Below are 6,025 nucleotides of genomic sequence, written 5' to 3' on the forward strand. Positions count from 1 at the left end.
AGCTGAAAATACACACAGAGGCTGTTACTAAAGTTGATGCATATAAACCACAAATGGAAACAAACTGGTTTGAACAAGAGCTACCACGCGTTATTTTGGTCTGAATAGTCACAGGTGACACTTCCTTTAAGTTCCATCCTCCTCACGAACACACAGACACAAGCTAAGTACTTCTATACCACAGGATAAAAGCTTTAAGTGCATATAAACAATATATTTAGATTAAAAATGACACAAGACATTACAGCAAAGTATTAACATGATTCCGTTATTATACCAACCAGATCACAGAATTCAACTTGAATTATGTATAATGATTAAAATATATATATTTATGATAAACAGTAACAAATAAAGTCAACAATAAATCAGACTCTAGTAACATCGCACATTCACTGATGGCTCTCCCAGAAACAACATATTTCCATCTCCCCCCCAGTGTTGTGCTCCCTGTTCCCCACATATTAAACTAGTGATCACAGCCAGCAAGCTTCTTATCTCTTAAGATTTGTGTGATTTGTGTCTCCTTAAATAATGAGATTCGGTGTGTTGGATGGATTAGAATGAAGAATGAACTTGAAAATGTTGAGGTTACACAAAGAGACATTTTCAAAAACAGGTGTCAGTGCAAACCAGTGGCATTTATAGCAGACCTCTTATTTCCAACAGTACAATAAGGTGGATTAATGATTTTTCTCAATTTTCATCCTGAAAGTTTATCAGAAAGGTTTCAGTTTGGCACTAAATCCTGACTCATCGATTGATCTAAACCATTCTTAGTTATTTCTTCAACATTCAACACCAAATGAAGCTCAGTTAGGACTCATCATTGAAATGAATATGAGTAAATACATAAGAGATGAAACAGCAAAGTGACTTTGTTTTTAAGTGAAACGCTTCCTCATTTCTGTTCACATCACAGACAAAAGACACCAACAAACACCAACCTACTCTCAGTTGAAAACTTGCCCGCCTGTCAGTTAGACTCACAGAAGATCTCCAGTTGCAGGTGAGTGAAAGCAACATTATTTCAACATTAATTACTTATCTAGCTTGGTTAACATTATGCAGATAATCCACTCTTTATATCTGTGGTCAAAGCATTTAGTTAAAATATGATGTAAAACTCGCTTCATGCCTTAATAGTAAAGCAGAACATTCAGCTTTGGAACTTCACCTACAGGAGAAACTGACCCAAGAAAAATCCATAGAGATTACTGTTTGACAGCAGAAAAAGGATTTCATTCTTTTTAATATATAAATATCACAACTTTTGTGTCAAGAGCTCTTACAGTAGACACGATTTCAAGAAAACGTGCCTCAGCAGTTTTGACACGTAAAATAACTCCTGATAAAAGGTTTATAATTTCAAACAATACCACAAGATTTCAAAGTAATTAATGCATGAATAACTCTGTATAAACAGAGAGGAAATTGATCACTGAACTGTGAGTTTTTGTTGAACTTAGGTCAACATCAGTTTTTCATTTAATCTCCAAAACAGTGTATAACATTGAACTATTTTCAAATATGCACAAGAGAAATGAGTCAACAGTTTAAAACCTGTATAAAAGGTTTGTGATCCAGTCAAGCAATTACAAAACTCACCATTTTTAAACTTTTTTCATTTTATTTTTTTAACTTATCTGATTTAATGAGTTAAAGGGGAACTGCTGTATTTTCAACATTAAAGGTCCCATGGCATGAAAATTTCCATTTCAGAGGTTTTTGAGCCTTAAAATGAGTTTCTCTAGCCTCCTTAAGTCACCCCAGTGAGTAGAAATTGCGAAATGTATTCACTGAGCAGTACAGCATTTCCTCCATGTTTTGAACAGAGCGCCTCGAATTGTCTCGTTGACTCAAGGCTCCTGGCATGACGTCATGCCAGGATAGAGCTCATCAAAATTTCCCACCCCTTCTCTCCGCCACGCCCTCTGTCTCCACCCACTGCTGGTAAACTACCTGTATCTTACCCGCCCAACTCATGTGGAGTAGACCGAGACTCGCCACGACTGAAGACAGTCACAGAAGATACAGCAATGGCTTCCAAACGACTTTACCATGCGAAATGTACAGTGCCAGGATGTGAAGATGAAGAGAAGAATATGTTTCCGCTTCCATCCTCTGTCCCTTTGAAAACGGAATGGCTAATTTCATTTACGAGGGACAGGTGCCCATGCATGTTCCAAAGAGCGTCAGTGTTTGCGCGACACATTTCAGAGGAATGCTTTCACAACCCTACACCTGAAGTTGAAGCCTGGATCAGTGCCAAGCCTTGCCGGTCCATCAGCTACCCACACCGATCAAGTAAGTCATAATTATTTGCTAGCCGCTAGCTACTTTATGGGTACCAGCTAACTAGCCAACATTAGCTGTGGAGGTATTTATCCATGAAACCTACACTGCGCTACAAAACCAATACTCTGTTAAACTGGTTAGATTTGGAAAATTGGTTGTAAAACAAGACATTTGTCTTTTGACCAAGTATCTTACGTGTAGGGGACTACATACAGCATGAATACTTAGGTAAGCAAGTCTAGTTATGTTCTGCGGCTAGACGTCTGTTACACGGAAAATGACGCCCGACGATAACAATTCATATTTTGTAAGCCTTTCTTTAGATTGGTGACTTTATATTTTGTAAGCCTTTGTTACGGTTTGGTGACTTTTTTTTAACGTCGAGTCGTTTCTGCTATTTCGTGTGTGATATGCGATCGGGTGTTGTGGCTAGGTGAAGGATGTTTAGCAAACATTTGCTGACTACCCTCGAACATACACCATTACGTATCTGTCAATTCGAACACAGTTTTGACTTCAAATCTGTCGTGACACGTCAGTTTATCACGAGTGTAATGCTCAGCTTTCGACCCATGAGATGTGTGCTCTCTGTCTGCATCAGGTTCACTCTTCACTGGCCAGCACATCAAGTGCTCCCGTCCAGACATCCCGGACCAGGGATGCTGCCTGCCAGACTGACCCCATTGTCAATAGGACTGCAGCCACACCGAAGAATGTTGTCTTTCTCTATACTGGAATGCTTTGCAGGTGAGATGTTTTACCTTGTAGTTGTTGAAAGTTTTTGTTGTCTGAAATGTCATAATTGAGCCGGGTTTCTCCAGCACTATAAGGCACAAAACACCTAGACCAGGTCCCCTGAAAAGATTGTCTTGTGAATGTAATTTATATTTGATTTACCAAAAAATGTATACTTTTAGGGGGTTTTCAGATCATAGTTCCTATGAAACTTCACAATATATGAAAAGCTTTTTCCAAAATGTTTTATAACTACTTTCAAAAATATTGTTTTTTTTGTTACTACCATTAAAAGCAGCATTTAAATGTTTCAAATGCTATCTCAGCTGATATCACTTTCCTGATGCTTGAAATCAGATTTTTTAAAAAAAAGTAATAAGAACAGCTTCTATAGCATTTTGGAAAAGAGCTTTTCATATGCTCTCCCATGATGATGCATGTGTCTCTACCAGCTAACCCCCACCACCATGACAAATGAAAATTCTGTGAGAAACACCGTTTACACATTGTTTCTTGTTCTTTCAGACTGTACTTGGCGGCGATCCACTTTAATGAAAATGCGAACCGACCACAGGCCCAGACAGCAGACGGTGTACCTCTCTTCAAAATCTCCTTTCCCAAATCCAAGAAGGGGGAGTGCACAGTCAAACGTCAAAAGACTAAGCCAACCTTTGGTAAGACCTCAAAAGTTCAAGAATTCAAGTCCAACTACTTTTGCCTTTATCAAATTTACTGAGGTTAATTCCAACAAATAGGAATACAAAAAATGTGAGAAATAGAAATCTAAACAAACATAAATATATATATATATATAGAACAAATATAAATATATAAATAAACATTGAAATGTACAAATGACTAACTGAAATATACAAATGTTGTGTGTGTACAGTGTGTATGAATGTTCTGTGTGAAAGGGTATGTGGATGTCCTGATGGACCTAATTTTTCACATGCGAGGCAGTCTAAACCCGGTGCAGTGTCCTTCATCATCGGGGTACTCGGCACGGATACGCAGGATCACACAGGCAGGAATGACCACTCTGATCCAGCGACCCAAAAAGCCCCGGCACCACGCCACAAACTGCCTGTAGGCCAAATACCTGAAGCGCCTGGAAGAACAGATAGAAAAAATGACACTTGCAGAGAATGTTGTTGTTCTTCTGTTATTGCTATGTTGTACATATTTACATATTCCTATGGATTATTCTTGATTGTGTTTTTATAATGTCTTGTAAATAAATCTACAAACACTCTTCATACTGTCTGCATAGTTGAATTATCAGGCTCTGTTGGGTGGGTATACTGTAAACTCTTATGTATGTGGCTATGAGTGATTATTTTACAACGCTTACCGATGGGTTCTTCTCAGGCGTAAACTGCCAAACAGGTAGATCCAAATGTTTACAGTGTTACCTGAGGGATCTCCATGCAGCATCTATTCTCCCTTTCTGTGGGCATTATCTCGCAAATTCCACATTGACACCTATTATTTTTAAAAAAAAGGCAGTGTAATGATATTCTGTTTTCAGGTAATGCCGGCAAATATAACAATCAAACATCTTTAGTGGCAAGTAAATGAGTTAACATGTGAGCATGGAGAATAATTACATGCTGGTCAGAATACTATCATGTTTTTTGCATGCCATAGGCTACTGTATAACTACATGGGCAACGCACAGCTGGCTGTTCCCAGTGAAGACGGGCTACTAAAAAGGTGTACAAAGAAATATGTGGCATAAGTTTCACTTCGTGTAGTTACACTTTGGATCCAGCACCTGGTCAGGATATGATGAGGTATGTTGTTTTTTTTTGTATATTATAGCATGTAAACCTTTTTGTCTAGCAAACTTGGTTATAAATCGCTCCCCTTATGTCAACACTGGGTGGAGAATCATTTGCATGTTGGCAATGTGTACTATGGGAAATACTTTGGCAGTGTTACTGTTGTACAATGCAAGGCGACATTGAGAAAGTTACTTGGTGTAGAGACTGGAGATGCCAGCAGCCATACTCACTAATGTTAGCACTGCAAATACGTGCCCACATTACAAAATAAGTTGGGAACTTATACGTTTTGTAAGCAAAAATAATATTTTAGGTAGTCCTGATGTAGTGACTACAATTTCTGCTCTAATTAGGCTACCGTAGGCTAAGCCACTGCTTGTATCTGCGCACCTCAGTGGTTCGAACCGACCCAACTATAAACGTTTCCAGACATAACATTTCAAACTCACCATTCTGAGACGTTTTGCTGAAGGCGCTGCTGATCTGCAGTTTGTTGCTGAACTGCCTGCGCCTCGGCTTCAGGGTCCGATTCCGGGTCGAAGGCGAACAGTACGATGGTTTGCTCACCTGCCATTTCTATTTTTTTTTTTCCTACTAGCAGGCAGCTAACATGCGCGGAGCCAAAACAGAGAATCAGACACGCCCCCATTCAGCCATGACACACCCCTCGCGCTCCTCCTTGCTTCTCATTAGGAAAACAGGGCACTGGAGAGAGCTCTGAAATGCGGCTTTCTTCTAAGTGGCCAAATCTGCGTTTTTCGGGTGAATTTTGAGAACGCCTGGGGGTATAACATCCTGAAGCCTCCGAAAGCCCATTTAAAGTGCCGCTACTATACCATGCCATGGGAACTTTAAGCCTCTTTTCTGAGTCGTCTGCAATGTTTTAGAACCCCCCTCACCACTTTTTTGATGTTTACTGCTGTATTTGCCTAATTTTGATTCTTCTCAACCTGCTTCAGAATGGCAAGTCATATGCATGTCTACAAAGGTCCGTAAAAGCACAATAAACGTCCGTTTTCAAAATCATCAACTCACCGCAGTGGTTACTGGTGTGCACTGGTAATCCATATCAAATTTCGTTGCGAAAAGTTGCTTCTGTCGTGTTTTATTTGGCAACTCGTTCATGCTCGCACTATTTTCTTAGCTTACTATAATCAAGCAGTGAGTTGATTATTTTGAAAACGGACGTTTATTGTGCTTTTACG

The 6,025-nt window shown here is 39.4% G+C and overlaps 2 long non-coding RNA genes across 3 annotated transcripts; one reads left to right on the forward strand and one right to left on the reverse strand.

Annotated features, from left to right (window-relative positions):
* Positions 1 to 2,207: 2,207 nt before the first annotated feature.
* Positions 2,208 to 3,960, forward strand: LOC142401827 (uncharacterized). 2 transcript variants are annotated; one of them, XR_012773218.1, is made up of 4 exons: positions 2,208 to 2,307; positions 2,900 to 3,045; positions 3,559 to 3,707; positions 3,926 to 3,960. It is a non-coding gene; the product is annotated as an uncharacterized LOC142401827 (long non-coding RNA). The 2 variants fall into 2 exon arrangements; XR_012773217.1 differs by lacking the exon at positions 2,208 to 2,307 and having other exon boundaries at positions 2,877 to 3,045.
* A 137-nt stretch (positions 3,961 to 4,097) lies between these two features.
* On the reverse strand, positions 4,098 to 5,361 carry LOC142402055 (uncharacterized). The gene is made up of 3 exons (XR_012773276.1): positions 5,270 to 5,361; positions 4,388 to 4,518; positions 4,098 to 4,144 (listed from the first exon to the last, which is right to left on the reverse strand). It is a non-coding gene; the product is annotated as an uncharacterized LOC142402055 (long non-coding RNA).
* Between the last annotated feature and the right edge of the window lie 664 nt (positions 5,362 to 6,025).

Source organism: Odontesthes bonariensis, chromosome 16, assembly GCF_027942865.1.
Source record: "Odontesthes bonariensis isolate fOdoBon6 chromosome 16, fOdoBon6.hap1, whole genome shotgun sequence".
NCBI lineage: Eukaryota > Metazoa > Chordata > Actinopteri > Atheriniformes > Atherinopsidae > Odontesthes > Odontesthes bonariensis.